Source organism: Mauremys mutica, chromosome 5 (assembly GCF_020497125.1).
Source record: "Mauremys mutica isolate MM-2020 ecotype Southern chromosome 5, ASM2049712v1, whole genome shotgun sequence".
Classification (NCBI taxonomy): Eukaryota; Metazoa; Chordata; order Testudines; family Geoemydidae; genus Mauremys; species Mauremys mutica.
In genome coordinates, this window is record NC_059076.1 from 135,299,491 (window position 1) to 135,320,516 (window position 21,026).

Consider the following 21,026-nt stretch of genomic DNA (forward strand, 5'->3'; position numbering starts at 1 on the left):
TGATTTCACACTTGGAGATTCAGCCAGGAAGAGGTCATTGGAGACTTTGGTGACAGTGATTAACTTGGAGTGAAGGAGGAGAGGAAGCAATGCTATAGGGGAATCTAGGAGGACTGCTAACCTCACAGCATTCAGAACAAAATGCAAAACCTCCATTTCTTTAAGTCAAGCTTTTCCACCATAAGTTCTTATAGATTTGCGTACATATGTGCTCATCCTCATTTAAAAGACCCTGAAACTGAGGCAGAGAGAAGAACAGTATTTAACCCAAGTTTAGAGGAGGAGTGTGTGCCACATCTAGGACTAAATCACTGAGGTTCTTGCTCTCAACTAGTCTTGTGTTCATAAGCTCAAGGTCACACCTCACTCAGAAAGCATCGCCTATGGAACTGAGCACACTGGCACAGGGGAGGGAGGTGCTATACTAGGTGCGCACAGGAGACCTATTTTGTGGGTTGTTTTTTTTTCCCTTCATAGCCAATGGGAGTTCATCTGATTAAAGACCTCCGGATTTGGCCCTGTATGAACTGCAACCGGATTCCTTTCAGCTGGTTGGAGAGTTGGGCTTAGCTTGAGGCTATCCAGAGTGGGTTGCCTGTTGATTTACGAAGCTCTTTGTCTGACTCAAATAGCTCCTAATTATCATTCATGAGAAGAAGAAAGGTTTGGGTGTTCAGAAGCTCAGGGACACAGAAGAAGAGTCTGAGGAGCTGAGTTCATGATTCAATGGGCTGGCATAAGTGTAACGGCTGGAACATAGCAAGTGATTCTGTTGATGGTGAACAAGGAAGAATAGAATCCAGTTCCCTCAGCCCTGCAGAGCCAGCCCAGCTACAGGTAACAGGAGTAAAAAAGCAGTTTAAAAATTCTGCTGGGGATGTACAAGAAGGAAAGAATCTAGCCTGGCTCTCTGATCTCAAGCTAATCTGCAGGACTGACATACAGAAGGAAAAACAATCTTACTTGTAAACTGAGCATGTCTGATTGGGAGTCACTGACAGGCAGCAGAGCCCAGCTATGCTGTTTTATAACAAATGCTTTCCTGTGTGTGGAATGGCCACCCCTAGGTGCAGCACTTCCTGTTTAGGTAGAGAGTGTTAACTACAGAAGTGGTGCCTCCGTGCAGCCGGAAGCAGTCAATGTTTGAAAGTGGGGGGTGAGCTGGCTTTTTATTTTTTTTGGAGGGGGGGAGCACACATTACAGCAAGTATGTTTGTGGGCAAGAGACTTTCCCAATGTGCAGAGTCTTGGTGTGTGTGTGTGTGTGTGTGTTTTTAAAGCACATTGCTGGTATGTACCCATCAATGGCCTTTGATCACTATGTGAAATATTTGCTCTTAGCCTTATATCTGCTTGAACGAAGACTTGGGTCTAGGGTGTGATGATTTTAGAAACCTCAGGTCAAAAGGTGTGATGTTGAGGCTAATTTTGCTTGCACATCTGCAATCCACAAGCCTCATTGGGCTCAATTCCTCCACCCCATAACCTCACAGGATCACATCCTCCCTGTGGGTTGTTTTTTTTCTGAGTTTTGCTTCCAGCTCTTGCAGAATCCATACAGTCCTATTTCCAATGGCCTGAAACATATCAGCCTTGGAGCATCCTGCTTTATGGCATGACAGGAATTTTACCTGCATCTAATTTGTACACAGAAACTGGGAGACTAAATCATTTGCAAATCAAAGAGTAATAAGTGGTGACTAAATCGGGTGCCTCTCTGTTTGTTAGGCATTTTAGACTAATGCTATAGGATGTGTGTGTATAACAGAAATGGTTCAGCTGCAGCTTTTCCCGAAGAATGGCATCTTATTACAAACATCACACAACATCCTATACAGAATGTCTCAAACTCTTGTGACTGATAAGTAAGGACTTTTGGGATTAAATCATGCTTGCCTGACTCATGTGGTTAGTTCCACTGAAGTCACTAGATCCCTACATGGTGTAATTCTGCATACCTCCATTGACTTCAGTGGTCACTTCAAGGTAGCATGCTGTCCCGAAGTGAATAAGGTGGGTAGGATTTGGCCACTGAGATGTGATCTTGGTTCCGGTGAACTCAGTTGGAGTTTTGTGGCTCACTTTAAGGGAAGCAAAGTAGATCCCACTGAACTACCTGATCCTGAAAGGTCCTGTGCACCTTCAGAGCCCACTGAAATCACAGGAGTGGGTACTTAGCACCACTCAGAGCCGAACCCTTGGGTTGGATTTCAGCTGGTGTTTTAGAGGTGAAAAGCTCAATATCCCACTGGCAATCTCCTTGAGCTACACCATCCCTTTGTGTTGCCAGCTTTGATACCTGTTGATTTTTCTCAAAACTCCAGCTCCTGGAGTTGTGTGATTGAGAGAATTTCAGCTTTAATTTTTTTAAAAGTGGCTTCCTAGCCCTCATTATTGCAGAGAGAAGCATGTAAAGCCTACATTCCAAAAGCAGAAAATCAAATAAAAAGTATCCAAACTTTCTGATTTTTTTTTAAAGCCAATCTGATAATTTTTGGACACTTGGGGTTGACAATACTGACCCCTGCTGATAGCTGAATTCAAAAATTGTGTGTGTGTGTGTGTGTACAAGTTCAAAAAACATAAGGCAAATAAGAACCTCAAATGTATTATTTTTAAAGGAAAATGTCCACTTTTAAAAGCCATTTTCATTACTGTTAGGACTTGATTCATGATTTTTTTAATGTTGGTGGTTGGGATTGGGACTCATTGCATGTGCCACTGTCCAAACACAAAGTAGAAGCCAATCTCGTCCTGAAGAGCTTACAGTAAAGACAAGATGCAACAATTGGTAGGGAAACAATGATAAAATCATGATGGTGTCCCTTAAATCATATGCTGGGTTAAAAAGGAAAAACTGATAAGCATATTGTTTGAATAGACACTTTTATTGTTCCCTCTTGTTTTAGTGCATCTGCAGAGCAGGTGGCAGCTACATCACTGAACACCCAAGGTTAACAAACTAAACTGGGTTTGCTATCTTGCAAAAATGGTAGATACACAAACATTTAAAACTGCGTCTGTAAATAACTTAATTACAAGGAAATCCTGAAGGCCTGCATGGTCCGCCATTCCACATACCTATCTATAATACAATGAGGGTTTCAGAGTAACAGCCGTGTTGTTCTTTTTGCGGATACAGACTAGGAGTACTTGTGGCACCTTAGAGATTAACAAATTTATTTGAGCATAAGCTTTCGTGGGCTACAGCCCACTTCTTCAGATGCATGCAGTGGAAAATACAGTCAGAAGATATATATATATATACACACACACACACACACACACACACAGAGAACATGAAACAATGGGTGTTACTATACACACTCTGTGATCAGTTAAGGTGAGCTATTACCAGCAGGAAAGAAAAAAACTTTTTGTAGTGGTAATCAAAATGGTCCATTTGCAGCAGTTGACAAGCAGTTGAGAGGAACAGTGGTGGTGGTGGTGGTGAAATAAACATGGTGAAATAGTTTTACTTTGTGTAATGACCCATCCACACCCAGTCTTTAGTCAAGCCTAATTTAATGGTGTCCATTTTGCAAATTAATTGCAATTCAGCAGTCTCTCGTTGGAGTCTGTTTTTGTTGTTGTAATATTGTGACTTTTAGGTCTGTAATTGAGTGACCAGGGAGATTGAAGTGTTCTCTGGCTGTTTTTTTTAATGTTATAATTCTTGACATCTGATTTGTGTCCATTTATTCTTTTACGTAGAGACTGTCCAGTTTGGCCAATGTACATGGCAGAGGGACATTGCTGGCACATGATGGCATATATCACATTGATAGATGTGCAGGTGAACGAGCCTCTGATGGTGTGGCTGATGTGATTAGGTCCTATGATGGTGTCCCCTGAATAGATATGTGGACAGAGTAGGCAACAGGTTTTGTTGCAAGGATAGGTTCCTGGGTTAGTGTTTTTGTTGTGTGGTCTGTGGTTGCTGGTGAGTATTTGCTTCAGGTTGGGGGGCTGTCTGTAAGCAAGGACTGGCCTGTCTCCCACGATCTGTGAGAGTGAGGGATCATCCTTCAGTATAGGTTATAGATCCTTGATGATGCGCTGGAGAGGTTTTAGTTGGGGGCTGAAGGTGACGGCTAGTGGCGTTCTGTTACTTTCTTTGTTGGGTCTGTCCTGAAGTAGGTGACTTCTGGGTACTCTTCTGGCTCTGTCAATCTGTTTCTTCACTTCAGCAGGTAGGTATTGTAGTTGTAAGAATGCTTGATAGAGATCTTATAGGTGATTGTCTCTGTCTGAGGGGTTGAAGCAAATGCGATTGTATCGTAGAGCTTGGCTGTAGACAATGGATCATGTGATGTGGTCTGGATGAAAGCTGGAGGCATGTAGGTAAGTATAGCGGTCAGTAGGTTTCCAGTATAGGGTGATGGTTATGTGACCATCACTTATTAGCACTGTAGTGTCCAGGAAGTGGCTCTCTTGTGTGGACTGGTCCAGGCTGAGGTTGATGGTGGGGTGGAAATTGTTGCAATCATGGTGGAATTCCTCAAGGGCTTCTTTTCCATGGGTCCAGAAGATGAAGATGTCATCATACTATGAGGGTGCCACTAGGTGGTGCAGTGGAGCTAGTGCATTGGGGCTCTTACCTCTGGGCATCTGGGACTCAAAGCATAGCTTAGCTGGCAAATAAATTAGTGTGGTGTACAATTATGACGGTCTGCAACACAGTTCAGAATACTAGCAGTGTCAGCTCAAACGAGATCTGGGATTATAAGGACAGGTGAGGAAAGTGAGGAGGTTTGAGGTGCACTGACATAACTATCTTGGGGACCTGGGTCTGGAACAGCAGTGTGCTGTAAGTCAGGATCAAGGAGAGTGTAAACCCAGGACTGGAACATCCAGGGATATTGCAGAGCTGGGTGAAGATCCATGAGTGGAACAACCAGAAGTATTAATATAGGTTGCGTCTGTGGTGCATTGGCAGATGTGAAGGGAGCCCAGGATTTGAACATCAGAGTGAGCATGTATCAGGATTGGGATGCACTGGCCAAGCCATCTGTGGGTGCTCAGAGTCAGGACAAGAAGGGGTTGGGAGGAAGTGCAACTCAGGACTAGAGAGCACAGGAAGAGCAGAGTGTGTGCCCAGCACTAGAAAAGCATGGGGGCTGTAAGTCAGTAGGGTGGGGTGCTGGCAGAGCTCTGGGGGTGCCCAGCACTGGAATAACAGGGGGGCTGTTTGGTTGGAGGTGCACTGGCAGGGCTGTGGGGGTGCTCATCCCTGGGATTGCAGGGATCTTTGGGTCAGGAGGAGGTGCACTGGCAGGGCTGTGGGGGTGCCAACTCTGGGATTTCAGGGGCCTGCGGGTCAGGCTGGGATTGCTCAGCAAGGGGATTGCAGGGGGCTGTGGGTCAGGCTGGGGGTGCTCGGGCAGGGCTGGGTGGGTCTGGCTCTGGGATTGCAGGGGGCTGTGGGTGCCCAGCACTGGAATAGCAATGGGGCTGTCGATCAGACTGGGGGCGCACTGCCATGGATAGAGGCTGCCAAGCAGTGGGACTGCAGTGGCCTGTGGCTGTGGGGGCACTGGTAGGGGGGCCTGGGGCGCTGGCAGTAGGGTGACCAGATCGCAAGAGTGAAATATCAGGACACATTGAGCGAGCGGAGGAGGAAGACGACGACAATAGGTGCACAGAGCCATGAGGGGGGCGCTAGGAAGTTACAAGAGGGGTTGTATGGCCCCTGCTGCAGCCCACACCACAAGCTACAGGGCAAGGACACCTTTTGAATTCAATGAGAATTTTGCATGTGAATTGATGTACCTAGTTCTGAGATTATAAAGCCAGAAGGGATCCGGTGATCACCTGGTCTCACCGCCTGTATAGCACGGACATAGGGCTTTCCCAAAATAATTCCTAGAGGATCGCTTTTAGAAAAACACCATGACCCTTAGTATATTGTTAATCGTTAATTACTCTCGCCATTGAAAAGGTATGCCTTATATCCAGTCTGAATTTGTCTAGCTGCAACTTCCAACCGTTGGCTCATGCTCTACCTTTCTCTGCTAGACTGAAGTGCCCATTATTAACTATTTGTTCCCCATGTAGATACTTACAGTCTATAACCAAGTCACTTCTTAACCTTCTTTTTGTTAAGCTAAATAGATTGAGGTCCTTGAGGCGATCACTATAAGGCATGTTTTATAATCCTTTAATCAGTCTTGTGACTCTTCTCTGAACACTCTCCAATTTATCAATATCCTTCTTAAATTGTGCACACCAGAACTGGACACAGTATTCCAGCAGTGGTTGCACCAGTGCCAAATACAGTGATAAAATAACCTCTCTACTCCTGCTTGAGATTCCCCTATTTAGGCATCTGGTCAGCCTATTTCTGTATGCATTTCCCCAGGTTTTTTTGTAAAAAATCAAAACTGAACTGTCCCAGAAATTCTGTCTTGTGGAATCATTGTGAAACTCGCCTGGCTCCAACCCTGCCGATGAACCTTTAGATCCACTGCACAGACTTCTGCCACTTGAGCTAATGGAGTAAGTGATGGCAGAGGCAGTAGGTTGTCATCCTATATGTGATAGATCAGCTCTGTAGGGGAACGAGACACTTTTTTGCCACTGGGTTTCACAGATATCTGCTGACAGAAGAGGAACTGTGAAACTCAGGAATCCTGGGTCTATTCCAGGCTCCTGACCGGAGTGGTCTCTAGTAGTCAAAGACCCTTCTTCCCCGTCCCCTCCAGTCTATGTCTATCCTATTGCTGTCTAACCCCCCCAGTGCCTTATCTGATTTCAACTGCCCCCCCCCACTACCGCTCTGGATTCCTTGTCCCAGTTTCCTGGTCCTGTCTCACTCTCCTTTCTCCCCACCCCCATCCCTCAGATGGGATGTTTGTTCCAGACTGGCAAAATTATAAGGCTTCCCAACATTTCAACACTTCCCATTCTAAATTTTCAGTTGCTTAACTATAGGTTAGCTTTGCCTACAACAAAGCATATTCAGAACCTCTGATTAAAGAGATTATAAGTGTAGCAACCTCCATCATAGCTAGTCACCAAAGATTGAACCCGAGCCATCCAGACTTAAAAGCATGAGCTTCTACTCCTTGAGTTCAAAGATATAACTCCCTTAGCTGGTAGCTATACAGTTATCCTCTAAAAATCCACCAGAGGAGGGCACAAAACACACGTTGGACAGTGAACTGTGTGGGGATGGACCGGGGGAAACAGGGTGGAGGAACTGAGGAGGACAGGACTGGGACTGGGGGAGTTGGGGGGGGCTGAGGGGGATGGGACAGGACTGGGATGGGCAGAGTAGGGTAGAGGCTGAGGGGAGCATGAATGGGACAGGGTAGAGAGAGCTGTGTAGAGTGGGGCGGGGCAGGGGAGACAATGGGTGTGGGGAGGGTCGAGGAGAGGGACAGGGTCTGGAGGGGATGAGACAGAGGGGAGCAGGACTGGAATGGGGGGGAAAGTTGAAGGGGTGGGACAGCAGGGGGAGCGATGGGGGTGGGATGACGGGAGGCTGAAGAAGAGATTTGGGGTAGGGCAAGGCTGAGGGCAGTGGGTTGGGGGGAGCAGGGAGACTGTAGGGGAGGCTGTTGGAATGGGGGCAGGGACTGAGGGCAGTGGGTTTGGGGTGGGAGGTACAGGAGGGACTGTGGGGGAGGCTGAGGGAACAGGGTCAGGGTGGGGGCTGAGGGCAGTGGGTTGGGTCTACGCTGGCACCTCTCAGCATTGTTGTGGCCGGCGGCAGACCTGCACCAGCGCTCCCCTGGTGATGGAAGAGTCCTCAGTGGAAACGCAGACTTCATGACACAGACCCTCCTCTCACTTCAAACCTGGCGCTGCTCTGGTCAGTCGCTAGGCTCTTCTCACTTTCACACCCATGCAGGGTATCTGGCTCTTTTTCAGTTCTCAGGTTAAGAAAAGCCTCTGCATTTTGTGAGGGCTTCAGCATTCACTTTCCTACTTGACAAACTGTTTGCCTGACGCGTTGCTCCACCAGGACATTCATCTTTATTCATTATCGGCAGGTCCTTCAGATTAACGAGCCACGCAGGGGGAAGTAACACAATGGTGTCATGGATTTTTAATTTTTCAAACCATTTTGGCCTCAACAGGGATAACAGCAAATCTGGACAGAGCAGATGGGTTTGGGTATGCATTTATTTATTTAAGTGAAAATGTTTGGGTCTGAGCAAAGGCTGCAAACTTCCCTTTGGAAACCTTTGCTGATCTTTTGCCCCGGGGCTAACGACAGCCTGGAATCCGGGACAGATTTCCACATCCGTGCAGGGTGAGATCGGGGGGGGTGGGGGGAGGGAGGGGAGGGACTGTGGGGGGGGCAGAGGGAACAGGGTCAGGGGGGCCGAGGGCAGTGGATTGAGGGTGGGGGGCACAGGAGGGACTGTGGGGGGGCAGAGGGAACAGGGTCAGGGGGGCTGAGGGCAGTGGATTGAGGGTGGGGGGCACAGGGGGGGAAGGCAGAGGGAACAGGGTCAGGGGGGCCGAGGGCAGTGGATTGAGGGTGGGGGGCACAGAGGGGGAAGGCAGAGGGAACAGGGTCGGGGGGCCGAGGGCGGTGGATTGAGGGTGGGGGGCACAGGAAGGACTGTGGGGGAGGCAGAGGGAACAAGGTCCGGGTGGGGGCTGAGGGCAGTGGATTGAGGGTGGGGGGCACAGGGGGGGAGGCAGAGGGAACAGGGTCAGGGGGGCCGAGGGCAGTGGATTGAGGGTGGGGGGCACAGGGGGGGAGGCAGAGGGAACAGGGTCAGGGGGGCCGAGGGCAGGGGATTGAGGGTGGGGGGCACAGGGGGGGAAGGCAGAGGGAACAGGGTCAGGGGGGCCGAGGGCAGTGGATTGAGGGTGGGGGGCACAGAGGGGGAAGGCAGAGGGAACAGGGTCGGGGGGCCGAGGGCGGTGGATTGAGGGTGGGGGGCACAGGAAGGACTGTGGGGGAGGCTGAGGGAACAAGGTCCGGGTGGGGGCTGAGGGCAGTGGATTGAGGGTGGGGGGGACAGGGGGGACTGCGGGGGGGGGGCAGAGGGAACAAGGTCCGGGTGGGGGCTGAGGGCAGTGGATTGAGGGTGGGGGGGACAGGGGGAACTGCGGGGGGGGCAGAGGGAACAAGGTCCGGGTGGGGACTGAAGGCAGTGGCTCTAAGGGGAGCCCCCCCCCACTAGGGTGACCAGACCAATGTAAGGTCGGGACGCAGGACAAGTCCCCTAAAAGCGGGACGTCTGGTCCCCCTAGCGGGCAGAGTCCAGACTCCGCGAAGCCCTGGCAGCGCGGCGACCCTGTGGTCAGGCTGCAGCCACCTGCGCGCGCCAGCCCCCGGCCCCGACCCGTCACGCGCCCCCTCCGCCCGGCAGCGCGTTCCTAATTCACAGGACCAAGAAGAAGGGAGCCCCGCCGCCCGCGGCCAATCAGCGCGGACGTCTGATCGGCCAATGGGAGGGCGGCTTACAGCGGCGCGTGGTGCGTGCCCCCGAGAAGGAGGCTCCGCGGCGGAGCAGAAGCTGCCCGGTTGGGGACGCGGAGCGGGAACTTTTCTCCTCAGCCGCCGTCGGCCTGTCACTCGCGCGCCGCGCATGGAGCGGCCCCACGGCGGGGAGGCTGCGGGGGCGCCGAGCCCCGCGGCGCGGTGCTGAGGCGGGGAGACCCCCCCCCCCGGGGGTGGAGCGAGTGGGGTAAATGCTCTGGCTCCACGGGCCGCTGCGGAGTCACGCCGGAGTCACTCGCGGCTCGCTACGCACCGTCCCCGCGGCAGGGTGAGTGAGCGGGCGGCGAGCGCGGCTCGGGTCTGGGGCGGCTCCGTGCATCCCGGCTACCGGGGAAGGAGGGACCCCCCCCCACCTCGGATCCGCCTGCGGGCGGAACGGGGCGGCCCCCGGGTGTCTCGGGCTGAGCGGGTTTGCCGGCTGGTCTCCGCCCCGGGCCGGGGGCGGCCGGCTGGAGGCGATGCGCTGGGGACGAGCCCACCCCCATGAGGGCGCTGCGGGCCGCGCCGGGGGGTCGCGGACCTTCCTGTCCATCCGCTGGGCAGCTTCCTTCCACCGCGAAGGCCCCCTCCGGCCTGCGCGTTGCTCGCGGGGCTGCCACCCCGGGGGGGGGGGGGGAGTGAGCGTGGGTCTGAAATGCCCCTTGCGGGAGCGGGAGGGCGGGGCAGGTATTCCCGGTCTCCACCCCTCTCCCCCCAGGTTAGATCCTGCCTGAGTGCTGGGCTGAGGGGCGGCGCTGGGCGGACCCTCGGCGTGAAAAACCCTTGTCCCTGGGAAGCGGTTTTTGGTGCTCAGCTGAAATCACTCTGCCTTGTTCAGGTTCTTGTACCTTGCCCTTCACCATGGTGTCCAAGGCCTGGTCTGCACCAGGAAATTAAGTCTGTTTAACTACATCGCTCAGGGGTGTGAAAAATCCGCCTTTGAGTGGTATAGTTAAGCCAGCCTAAATCCCTGTCTAGATAGCAGTAGGTTAACAGAGGAATTCTTGCATCTCTCTAGTTACCGCCTCTCTGGGAGGATTAGCTAGCTGTGCCAACAGGAGAACCCCTCCTGTTGGCATAGGTAGTGTCGGGCTCTACACAGAAGCACTGCAGCTGTGCAACTGTCGCGTTTCAAGTGTAGACAAGTCCTAAGTGCTTGTGTCTCTCTATGATGCGAGTGTTAAGAGTATGTTATAGGAGTTGCGTTGCACAGCGATGTAATTGTTAAAACCGTTGTTAGTCTGAGGGCTGGCTATTAGTGGGCCCTCACTTGTGAGCCCAATCCTGGAAATGGTTCCATGGCGGCACGATGAAGCTCTGTGCATCCATATGGAGCAGGTTGGAGGAGAAGGGGTTGCTGTGGAATGGAGAAAGAGATATCAGTGGAAAATGTTGTAGGCAATTGGGATTAAATTCAGTCCTAGTGTAAACAAGCACAGCTGCCATTTTAGACGATGACTATTCAAGTGATTTATGCTAAGGCCAAACTTATTCTTCTGTTTTCTAGGTGATTTATCAGGTTCAGAGCAGCTTACACAACCACCTGCCCCCTCCCTCCTGAATATTGGCCTTTAGAAAAACTTTTTACTTTCTCAGTTCTTTGATTTTTAGAAATACAATCCTATCTCTTCCATCATATGTATTCCTCACTGGGAGAAATAAGTGCTCAAATGTCGAGGGAGGGATTATAGATGGGTGTATAATATGACAAATACTCTGGTCATCATCCTGCTTCCATTGAAATCAAGAGGGAATTTTTCCGTATACTGCAGTGGGAGCAGGATTGAGATTTAATTTCATATTTAGGTCCGTATCCTGAATAGTGTAGCCTGCTGTATAGATACAGCATTCTGCCCATGTTCACATAGGGCACAAACAGGGCCACAAATTCAAATGCTGTTAAAATCTTAGTACTAATATGTAGCACTGCTCATATGCAAGCTCTTTGAGGGTTGATTGATTAAGATATGTTGACAAGAATATTCCCATTCTCTCCACTCACCCCCTCCACCTCCAAAACGGGGCAGGGGAGAAACATGACAAAGACCAATAAGTATTTTGATAAATTTCCAAGTATAAACAAAACTTCAGATATTGAGGTGGAGGAGGAGTGTGCGCGTGTGTGTGTGTAATTGTTTATACCACAATAGCATCTGGAGGTCTCCGCAAAGATCAATGCTCCATTGTGCTAGGTGCTCTACAGACAAACAGAGATGGTTCTTCCCCAAAGAATTTGCAGCCTAAACAGACAAGATGGACAAAGTGTGGGAGAGCCATTATTATTCCCATTTTACAGAGAGGGGTATAGAGACAGAGTGATTAAGGCTCAGATGGTGCAGTGAGCTCTGTATAACCCATATGGAGCCCTGCTAATTTCAGCAGGGGTCTGCACTCTTGGTGTCTGCTCATGGCGAGATTATTGCATGGTTGGGGTCTTTTATGTGATTTGCCTAGGTCACTCAGGGAGCTGAGAATTGAATCCAGATCTCCTGAGTCCCAACCCAATGCCTTGGTCCTAGTTCACTCTCTTGATTAGAAGACTGTCCTTTCTCATCCTAGATGTGTATACATTCTACTTATTAAAGGGAGAGAAAGCTGTCTACTGGGGTAGAGCAGGGACCTGAGAGGTGGAACTCCTGAGTTTTCTTCCTGATTTTGCCAATAACTTACCCTGTGGCATTGGGCAAGTCACTTTATATTTCTGTCTCAGTTCCCCCATCTGTAAAATGGAGATGCCACCCTCTGTAAGATAGGCAGATCTCGTCATGGTTGGCTAATGCTCATAGGCTGAACATTCTGTGTAAATTAAAAATGGCTGTTAGTGTGTAAACCAGGCCTGTCTTACTTTGTTTAATCCTCTTGTCCCCCAAAATCACCCTATTTGTAGTCTAAATGGCAGATGAAGAGGAAAGTTCTTCTGACATCCAGGTCACCAAGTGGAAAGGAAACTGGAATGAGAGACTGTGGCTGCTTTGGCTGAATGCACTGAGAAAAGTGATGCTTCTGTTAGTGGAAATCTTGGATAAAAGCAAAGTGGGGGAAAATAATTCTGGAGTCACTGAGCAGCAACCCCCTGTTCATTACAATTAACTTACTATCTATACTGCAATAGTACGTGGAAGCCTCCCAACAGGGAACAGGCCCCATTGTGTTGGGTGCTGTACACAAACATAACAGCAAAATAGATTATGTGGGGCAGGAATTAAACTGCTGTGTAATAAACTGAGTATCAGTGCTGCATTCTGTAACACTGCTGCACTGTTGCATGGCTTAAGATTCCCAGTGTTGTGTGAAGTAGTTACTTAACATAAGGAATAACAAATGGCTTGAATTAGGGGGCCAGATTCTCAACTGGTATAATTCAGTTCCCACTAATGTTCAAAGAACTATGTGGATTTATGCCAGCTGAGAATGTGGCCCTGAGAGCCCAACCCTGAGAGGTGCTGGGGACCTACATCTCCTGTGGAAGTCAGTAGAGAGCCATGCTGACTGCACCAGATAAGGATCTGGCCTTTTATTTTGGCCTCACCTCTCCTTCTCCCCTTTCCCCTCCCCACCCCAATACAAAATTTAAAACCTGGAGGCGGGGAGGGACCTGTAGAATTTTGTCAAACATAGCTGATGTCTGCTAAATAGTACATTTTCCATAGGATGGATCTCTCCTTACCTGCCTGGGGAAGTGGGATGGGGGTGTGCATGCATATGTAATATAGTAGTATTAACTGCTCCAAACTTTTGTAACTAACACTGGCTTTTGCTCTCCCACGCCTTGGTGGAAAGCCCCGGTTCAGATGAAGATCTGCTTATTTCTGATCATCTGGGATGTCATCAAGAATGGAAAATGTGACAGGAAGGAAGGGAGGCTTTTTTCTCCTGCTAAATATGGAGTGACATTAAAATCTGGGAATAGCAGATACCGGTGTGAAAAGAATCCTGGCCCATTTTAATCTTGCTTCTATTTTAACTAGATCCCAGTGGTTCTTTTGTAAGGTGGGAGGTGAGGGGAAGAGGGGAGTGAAGGAGGGCCTTATACTTTGCTCACCACTCTGCTGTGAGGTTGCTGGTTTTTGTTTTGTTTTTTTTTCCTTCTGAACTGGAAGATGCTAACCCTGCTATGGGCCTCCAGAGCTTAATTCAGTGCTGTCCTACAGGCTGAGTGCTCTTCCAGTTTTGAAATTGTTGTGTTTGTTAGAAATTAACCACCTCTCTCTTGCTGTCTGCTGTTGATGATTAGTTTGCTGAGAGCATTCAGGAAGCTACGGAAATGTTTTTGGGTTTTCTCTTCTGTTTGTTTGGGGATTTCTAGAAAAGAAAGAATAATGGTAGAGAGGATGGCATGCATGTTAGCTAGAACCTGCAATGCTTAGTGCTACAGAACAATCTGACAGATATGTAAAAGCAATGTTGTCCTTCCTGCAGAGAACTTTTTGTTCTGCTGTTTGTGTGTTAGCCAAAATATATTAATTTTTTAAAATGTTTAACTGCAGATCAACAAGCGCTGCCTTGGTCCCAGCTGTGTGATTGGAACAAAAGGGATTAGGAATTAAACATGCAACCCAACTGAAGCTCCTCTTTTCTTTTTTAATTTTACTTGCAATTGCTCCAGCATGCTCATAGCAATCTAGGTGCCTTTTTTAATGGTCTTTGCAGCCAGTGTGATGAGCAGCCATGTTTTTTCATTTCCTTCTGTCCTCTAAGCCCGTTTTCCAGGGTCACTTGTGTGTACTCTCTGCAAGGAGGATTTAATTATTTCCAGCCAGCATCAGAACCAAGCTGTTGTCATTCTCTCCATACTGCATGGGATACCTGTGAATTGTGCAATATAGGATCAAATTTCCAAGGCTGTGGGGGGAGAAGGGACATAAGGGCTGGATATCAGTATTTCGGTGCAGGCCTCTTCTCCCCCTCTGCCCCCCCTTTCTCAGGGATGCCAAGATTTTTTTTTTTTTTTTTTTTGGTGGGCCACCAATGGAAGGGAGAAACCCATTTGGTTTCTCCCTATAAAAGCCTCTATTTAAATACAGGGTGGATGCGCTTCCAGGTGTGGCCTTTATATTATCCACCTTGCTGATATTTAATGACTACATTCTGTGCCGCTTTTGGCAGGTGTGGAACCCTCCTTTTCCCTTGAACTAAATGCAATTTAGGGAGTTTCAGGACTGCCCATGAGGGTTTAGGAGAGGGAGGGCAAGTTGTCTTGGTCTGATCCTGGACCTGGGAAAACTCTAAAAATCTGGTTACTGTGGGCCTGGGACAAATTCTGATCTGGCTAATATGAGTGTTAATTCAGGATGACTCCCATGAAACCAGTAGTTAGTCCAGTGTAAAACTGGAGTGTGTCCTGGGTGCATAGTAGTGTGGTGGGCACAAATGTGGCTCTTTTGCTGGAAGTCGGGAGTGTGCATGGACAGGTATTGTAGTTCTCCACAGGGAGAGACGGTGTCTGGAAACACTCCTACTTTTGCTTCCTCTCTACCCTGTGGGCTTGTCTCTGGTGGGGAGGCCTGGCTCTGAGGGATTTTGTGGGTGGGGTAGGGGATCTTGCTGTGAAGCTTTGGGTGGGCTGTGGGTGCTTACAAAGACTAGGCAAAACACTTTGTCAAATCAGCAGGGACCCTGAGAGGTGTTTCCCATTCCCAGGGGCACCACTTCCCTGGCATCTACCTTGCTGTATTGTTCTTAGACTAATAAAATATATGACCCTGAATTCCCTAAAACAAAACACAACAATCAGTTAACAACCTTAGCTCGGTGTAATATGCACCACTTTATCAGTCAATACCAACACCAGCATCCTAATGGAACAACCTCTTTAATCCCCCGTCCCCAGCCAAATACCAACATCCTCTCCAAACTCCCTTCACTGGCTTAATCTAGTATGATTGCAAACTAAGTTACAGGCTGTGTGTAGTTTAGAAGGAAAGACAATGCTGTGAGCAATGATCGCTCAGACTTCAGTGCTGCTGGCTGGTATTGCAAAATATTCTTGGGGCTTGGCTACACTTACAAGTTGCAGCGCTGGTGGAGGCTTTCCAGCGCTGCAACAACACCCCGTCCACACTTGCAGGGCACAACCAGCGCTGCAACTCCCTGGTTGCAGCGCTGGCTGAAAACCCATCCCGGCAGGGGTATAAGGAGTGCAGCGCTGGTGATCCAGCGCTGCCCAGCAGGTGTGGACACTCACCAGCGCTTTACCTGTCCTCCAGGGAATAAGGAGGTATCCCAGAATTCCTGTTCAGCCACTCTGCACATCAGTTTGCACTCTACTGCTCTTGGCTCAGGTGACCCGCCCTGTAAATGCCCCGGGAAATTTAAAAATCTCCTTCCTGTTTGCTGCAGCCAGGTGTGGAGTGCAATCAGTTTTAATCAGTTACAGGTGACCATGCCTCCACGCGGCAAACGAGCCCCAGCATGGAGCACTGGTGAATTGCAGGACCTCATCAGTGTTTGGGGTGAGGCATCTGTTCAGGCACAGCTGCGCTCCGGCCGTAGGAATTACGATATCTTTGAGCAGATATCAAGGGCCATGCTGGATCGGGGCCATGATCGGGACGCAGTACAATGCAGGGTGAAAATTAAAGAGCTGCGGAGTGCCTATTACAAAGCCCGAGAGGGGAATCGACGATCCGGAGCTGCTCCCACGACCTGCCGTTTTTACAGGGAGATGGATGAGATACTTGGGGGTGACCCCACTGCCAATCCCAGGATAACGATGGACACTTCTGAGCTGGCTGGGGGACTGGTGGCGGAGGAGGCGGCGGAGGCGGAGGCGTGGGGGGGGGAGGAAACCGCGAGTGAAGCTCCTGGCATGGGGGAAGAAACCGCAGATTCCCTGGAGGCATGCAGCCAGGAGCTCTTCTCAAGCCAGGAGGAAAGCACCCAATCGCAGCAGCCAGCAGTTGCAGAAGGACAAGCAGAGGAGCGTGTTACCGGTAAGCGGCTTTTATTTTCTGGGTGAAATGTTTCTGGAGAGGAGGGGGGGTTATGGATGCATGCATGCCAGCCTCTAGATGTGGAATAGCCCGTTGATGTGGTCTATCACGTCGCGGTAATCTGCCTCAGTTATCTCAGCAAAAGCTTCATCCAGAGCGTGGGCAATATGCCTGCGCAGGTTTATAGGCAGAGCCACTGTGTCCCTTGTCCCAGTGACGGTGACGCGTCCGCGCCACTCTTCTGCCAGTGGTGGGGGGACCATTTCTGAACACAGGCAAGCCGCATAGGGTCCCGGGCGGAATCCACATTGCTCTAAAAGAGCCCCCCGCTGTTCCCTAGTGACTCGCAGTAGGGAAACATCTTCCAGGATTAAGTCCTGTGAAAAATGTTGGGAGACTCTTTAGTGAAGAGATAGGGAGATAAGATCACCCCTGCATCTGCATTTCACTCAACCCCTCTAGCACTCCAGATTACCCGAAGCAACCAGCTCCCCTCTTACACCCAAGCCCCACTTCTCCCCATATAAGCACTGCTCACTCACCATGTCGTGGCTTCTGTAGTGTTATGCGTGTGGGTAAAAGAATGCTTAAATAAGAACTCACTCCCTCAGTGTAACAATTCATGTCTGGAGATAGTGGATACAATGCTGCCCGTGTTAAATGTTGTCATTTCTGTTTCTACAGTGACCTTGACTACTGGACTGCCCAGATGTTCAACATCACAGAGGCTTCAAAATTTGAGAAAAAATCCCCGAAAGAGCAAAGAAGACATGCTGAAAACTGTTCTTAATCAGTCTGCTCGAGAGAGTAAGGACTTGAAGGATTGGCGAGAGAAAGAAAGCAGGACACGCAAGAGAAATGCAGTGGCCAAGAGGAAAACCACGGAGCGGCTGCTAAGCATCCTGGAGCGCCAAGCGGAGTCTATAGAGTCACTCGTTGCCATGCAAGCAGAGCACTACCGTGCTACTCCCCCACCCGCCCCGTCCTTTGTGCCTTGTGCCCCAATGTCAGCTCAAACCACCTTTCCCCAGCATCCAGGTTCTTACCACCACCAGCTGCCTCCAACACCTGTATGTTCCCCAACCAGCCCTGATACCTACCACCACCCTTACCCTCTGCATTCAACCCCCATCACCATGCAGTATATGAACCCTGAAGTGCAGGATTCATTAAACAGCAATCCAGACAGGGCATATGCAAACTTGTGACTGTACAGTTCACCAACCCACACCCCTGCCCTCTTGTGTTCATGAAATGTTGTGTGTCTGTCTGTCTGTCAAGGAAGTTTTTTTCTTTTCAATAAAACAATTCTTGGCTTTGAAAACAGTCTTTATTATAGCAGATAGTGAAAGATACCTTAGCCCAGTAAAGAAAGAGGCACTACAAATCATATTATTATTATGGATAATAGAATAACAGTGTAAGCAGTGCAATTCACTCCCATGCAAGGCAGCAAACATTATTGTTGGCTTTCAGCCTCAAATTCTTCCCTCAAGGCATCCCTAATCCTTGTAGCCCTGTGCTGGGCCTCTCTATTAGCCCTGCTCTCTGGCTGTGCATATTCAGCCTCCAGGACTTGAACCTCGGTGGTCCATGCCTCACTGAATGTTTCACCCTTCCCTTCACAAATATTATGGAGGGTACAGCAAGCGCATATAACCGCGGGGATGCTGCTTTCCCCCAAGTCTAGCTTCCCATACAAGCAACGCCAGCGGGCTTTTAAACGCCCAAAAGCACACTCCACAGTCATTCTGCACCGGCTCAGCCTGTAGTTGAACCGGTCCTTGCTCCTGTCAAGCTTCCCTGTATAGGGTTTCATGAGCCAAGGCAGTAACGGGTACGCGGGTCTCCAAGGATCACAGTGGGCATTTCGACATCCCCTACTGTGATCTTCCTGTCTGGGAAAAAAGTCCCTGCCTGCATCTTCCTGAACAGGCCACTGTTCCGAAAGATGCGTGCATCATGCACCTTTCCAGGCCAGCCTGTGTAAATGTCAATGAAACGCCCGCGGTGATCCACAAGCGCCTGGAGAACCATAGAGAAATACCCCTTCCGATTAACGTACTCTGATGCCAGGTGGGGGGGGGCCAGAATAGGAATATGCGTCCCATCTATCGCCCCTCCACAGTTAGGGAAACCCATGTGTGCAAAGCCATCCACAATGTCCTGCACGCTCCCCAGAGTCACGGTCTTTCTTAGCAGGATGCGATTAATTGCCTTGCAAACTTGCATCAAAACGATTCCCACGGTCGACTTTCCCACACCAAACTGGTTCCCGACCGACCGGTAGCTGTCTGGAGTTGCCAGCTTCCAGATTGCAATAGCCACTCGCTTTTCCACCGTCAGGGCAGCTCTCAATCTTGTGTCCTTGCGCCGCAGAGTGGGGGCGAGCTCAGCACACAGTCCCATGAAAGTGGCTTTTCTCATACGAAAGTTCTGCAGCCACTGCTCGTCATCCCAGACTTCCATGACGATGTGATCCCACCACTCAGTGCTTGTTTCCCGAGCCCAAAAGCGGCGTTCAACGGTGCTGAGCATTTCCGTAAATGCCGCAAGCACTTTAGTGTCACACGCGGCAGGCAAATCCATATTGATATCATCGTCGGAATCCTCACTGTCACTTTGGAGCTGAAGGAATAGCTGGACTGCCAAACGTGTTGTGCTGGTGACACTCATCAGCAGAGTCCTCAGCAGATCGGGCTCCATTTGCCACAGAAATCGCGATTCACACAGAGAGTAACAGAAAGACACTCACAATGGCGCCAAACGCTGCTGGAAAGAGTGAATGCTGGGATGTGAAGCGATGCACCACGGGGCGCTGGCAAACAGGAAGCGGAATGACCCGCACACTTCCTTCCCCTTCCCACAATACTCAGCGCCAAAACGGCGCCAAAACGGGACGAGGTGCTCTGTGGGATAGCTGCCCACAATGCACCTCTCAATACAGCGCTGGAAAGTGCTGCAAGTGTGGCCACACTGCAGCGCTGGTAGCTGTCAGTGTGGCCACACTCCAGCGCTGGCCCTTCCACAGCTGCATGACCAGCGCTGTAACTCCCAGCGCTGCAACTTGTAAGTGTAGCCAAGCCCTTGATGTGTGAGAGGTGCAAGTATGAGGAGTTGTGTGAGCTACAGTGGTGATATGCCAGAGCTCCCTGCTCATCACTTTTTCAGATGAGACTTAAACCCCCAGGCACTGACCTCTTGTGATCACTAATAGTCCTGTGACACTTTGGAGTAGACTCATTGTCATCTATGCCCTGGTTTATTAAATCTGGTTGGCCATAATTTCCCAGTTCCTGTTTTAAGGTCTTGTATAGAGTTACTGTGCCTTAATCAGTTGTTGCTTCCCGTGCAACTGGCATTAACTGGTGTGCTGGGCTAGCACTGTCCTGGTGGCATTATTAGTTTCTGCAGTATAGAACGTTATGAAAGATTCTCTAATTTAACCATAAACTTTAAGCCACATGCAGGAATCACTAAATGAAATTCTCTGGCCTCTGTTACGCAGGATATCAGCCCGATAAAATGAATTCTATGAGCTTTCATTTAAGATAAAATGTAGCACTGCCGTTAATGTTGCAGAGTAAAGCTTTCAAACTTGACCAGGTATAGGGATGTCTTCCAAAGTCTGCAGACAGGCAGAAGAATAGAGCTGAGGCCCCCGTCTTACATTTAGGTACTTCAGCAGTGAGGTTGGCTTTTGTAAACCTCTGCAATACAATTCCCACATGGTTCAAGTGGTCTTGCCAGGAGTCATTAAAGATACCGAAGTCATCTGCATAGGCCCTGATGAAGGTGTGCAAACCCTGCAGCATTTCTGTGACAAGCCTCTGAAAAGGTTGCCCTTGCATTAATTAATCCAAAAGGCAAAACCTTACGTGTATACAGGACAGATTCTACTATGAAAGATGATTTTTCTTGGGCATCAGCATCCAAGGGAAGTTGCTAATATCCACAAGCCACATCCAGAGTATTTATGCACCCCTCAGTAGGTCCACTGTTCTGGGTGTGGAGTGTAAGGATAAGGTTGGGTGATGGCATTTAGCGTTAAAACTCATGAGATTGTGGATTTTTGATCCCTTTTAAGTACCATCACAATAGGAGATGCCCAGGGGCTTTTCGATTTAGCAGTCACCCCCTCCCTATAGCATGCTTTCTGCTGCCTCCTAAATCTTTTTGCATTTCTCCTTTAGCATGGTGTGCTCTGCTAGGGGCAGGGCATGGCCCTGTAGTTTCTATGGAATGCACTATTTTCATAGTTAAACCTGGTAGGCTGGAAAACACCCACCTCTGGTATTTCAGGAGGGCCAGCATGGCGGACCAGCATCTCCTGCTTTTGAGTCAACAAACCAAACAGTATTCACTGCCATCTTTCTTTTATGGTAAGCTTTTAATCTATTGACATGTACTGTTTGCACAGCTCTTCTGCCTTGGGATTTCATTACATTAGAAGTGACCTCATTTGCGCCGTCTTGTCATCTCAAAATGTCCTTCCAAACAATCTTACATCTTGTTCTTCCTCAGTGGAATCAACAACACAATGTCACCCATCTCAAAAGATCTTTCTCCAGCATGCTTGTTATACCAAGATTTCGGAAATGCCTAAGTTCATCAGTCTTTAAATTCTCTTTAAAATGAGTGACATGCTC

The 21,026-nt window shown here is 49.4% G+C and overlaps 1 protein-coding gene across 4 annotated transcripts in view; it reads left to right on the forward strand.

The window, feature by feature from the left end:
- Window positions 1-1,139: 1,139 nt before the first annotated feature.
- Window positions 1,140-21,026, forward strand: part of PTPRA (protein tyrosine phosphatase receptor type A) — a 240,968-nt gene continuing 221,081 nt past the window's right edge. For 3 of the 4 annotated variants that reach the window (XM_045017591.1, XM_045017592.1, XM_045017594.1), the window contains exon 1: window positions 9,465-9,734. The gene's annotated coding sequence lies outside the window, so the exon portion shown is untranslated. Of the gene's footprint in view, window positions 1,157-9,464; window positions 9,735-21,026 lie in introns of those variants that run through there. The other variant, XM_045017593.1, reaches the window with a different exon arrangement.